The sequence below is a fragment of the Passer montanus genome, unplaced genomic scaffold (genome assembly GCF_014805655.1).
Source record: "Passer montanus isolate IOZ18808 unplaced genomic scaffold, ASM1480565v1 scaffold34, whole genome shotgun sequence".
NCBI lineage: Eukaryota > Metazoa > Chordata > Aves > Passeriformes > Passeridae > Passer > Passer montanus.
In genome coordinates, this window is record NW_024368152.1 from 7,667,335 (window position 1) to 7,669,718 (window position 2,384).

The following is a 2,384-nucleotide window of genomic DNA, read 5'->3' on the forward strand; positions in this document are numbered from 1 at the left end:
GGGAGGAGCGCGCCGCCGCGGGGGCGAGCGCGGGCAGGGCGCGAGCTCGGCTGGGCCCGTGGGCTGCGGCTGGGGCCACGGGGTTTCCTCCAATGAGATCCAGGGTGGGGTGACGTCACTGTCGCCATGGTGACGCCGCTACAACCCCCCCCGGATGGGGATGGGGACGGGGGAAGTGGCGGGAGGGGGCCCGGGGCTCCCTGTGGGAGGGCCCGGCCGAGGCGGTGCCCGTGCCGGCGGGGCGAGGCGGTGCCCGGGCCGCACCACGGCGGCTGTTGTTCCGCCCGCGGGCGGCCGCGCCCCTTGCGGAGCGGAGCGGAGCGCACGGGGCCCGGGCGCTGCCGGGGCCGGGGCCGGGCGGGCCTCGCACGGGCACTGCGGGGCTTCGTGTTCCCGGAGCCCCACGCGGGGGAAGGCAGCATTTCCTATAAGCAACCATCAGCATACTTGGTTGTTTTCATCCTCTTGATGTCCCCTCAGTTCCTCAGAGGTCAGACCTTGCTCTGACACACCGCAGTAGCGTGTCACCCGCCCGTGGCTGGATAAAGGTGAGGCACCTAGACCCATATGTAGGCCCAAAAGATTGGCTGAGTAGATGCTTGTGTGCGCTCACGCTGCCTCAGAGGATGTGGTAAGGACACGGTGGGTTTGTGTTGTTGGTCTTGCCGTACAGAATTGGGTCAAATGCGTCTGGTGAATCAGGGCTCAGGCGAGGTCAGGTTCTCCCATGTCTGTGCAGTACCAGCTCTGTGCGCCCAGTGATGAGATTTCTCACCTTTGTTTTCAGCATCACCAAATATAGTCATACTGAGGAACTTCAGCATCCAGATGGGATGATGAATTCTCTGAATCAATCTCAGGATGTTACTGTCTCAACTCATAAAGCTCCTGGTCTGTGTTTGGACTAGGACTGGGATTATGTATGTGGAAATTTGAGCTCTACTGTGAACAAGACACTCTGTCATTTGAGTTTGGGAAACACTGCTTTATTTAAAAAAATAGAACAATATATAACAACCTTTTCAAATGGAACGAAGCTCAGAAACAACTCTGTGTCTCCCCCAGAAGTTACCTCTTGGTAACTTGCTGCAGTTTTAGGATGCCCATTTATTCTTCCTTGTTAGTAGGATATGTTCTCATTTTCATTAGTCCCTGTTAATTATCTTAATTTACATGAAGTAAAGACCAAAATTGATCAATTGTGCAACAATACCTTTTTTATTAGCACCATATCTCTATCAACTAACCATTCCACCTATACGGCATGGGTGTGTTTTATTTGAGGAAGGACAGCTGACTTAATTGAGGCTACTTCCTTCACTGATTCACCTCAGAAAGGGGAAGATATGAAGAATTACCCTCCTAACAGTTCCTGTCTCTCTCCCTATTGAGAGGCTGCATACAGAAATAGAGAACAAGTTAAGAGCTGGGAAGTGCTGGGCAGAGCAGTTTGTGTGCACAGAGCAGGGTGATGGATGTGGTCTGAGCTCCATGCCCCATGCAGAGTCTGATGTAGGTGTCAGAGCACCTCTGTGGCCTGTGTGTTTCTGCCTTCAAACCCCCTCTGTGCTCCTTGCTTTTCAGTCTTGGGTCTTGTGGGCTAACATGCCATAAGCTGGCCCAGCAATATCAATTTTAATCACATAGCCATAAGCTTATTTCCCCAGAAGAATCCTGTTGCTGAGTAGGAATGTTGTCCTTTGGGGAGCTTTTCAGAGAAGGGGCTTGAAGAATTTCTTGTGTTTACAGGAGAAAAATAAATGTTAAGAGGAGATTTGATGTTGTCTCAAAGGCAGAGTTAATGGCATGGATATAGAATTGTTGTTTAAATGGAAGACAAATGTGTGTAAAATGGTCAGTAATTAATTTAGACTGTAACTTAGAAGATTTGGAATTTTCAGAGCAATGAGGCCATGAGATAGTTTCCCTGTGCTGAGGGCAGGAAGCCCATCCACTTAGAGAGCAGAGCCTGATGAGTTTATAAAAGTGCTTATGGGATGTGGTTGCCTGGGATAGCAGGAGAATAAGCTCCAGAAGCTTTCCAAATCTGTGTTTCTTTTATTGCTTATTACATATAGTTATACATGCTTAGTCCATGTGTACTTTAATGTACAGTTTACTGCATAACATTATCCTTTATTGAATTAAAAAACCTAATTTCCTGTAGAGCATTTCAGGAGTGCTATAATCTTACTGACTATTAAGGACTTTACCCTTGTCACCACTATGAAATGGTTGGCATCAATCTGTCTTGTGTGCAAGAAATTAAAAATATCAGCACTTCTGGTTACCTATATGAAGAAATTTAAGCCTTAATTTCCCAAGTGGTAAATACCATATCAAAGACCTTCATTTCCAGGGTGGTAAATGCTTTATGCTACTTT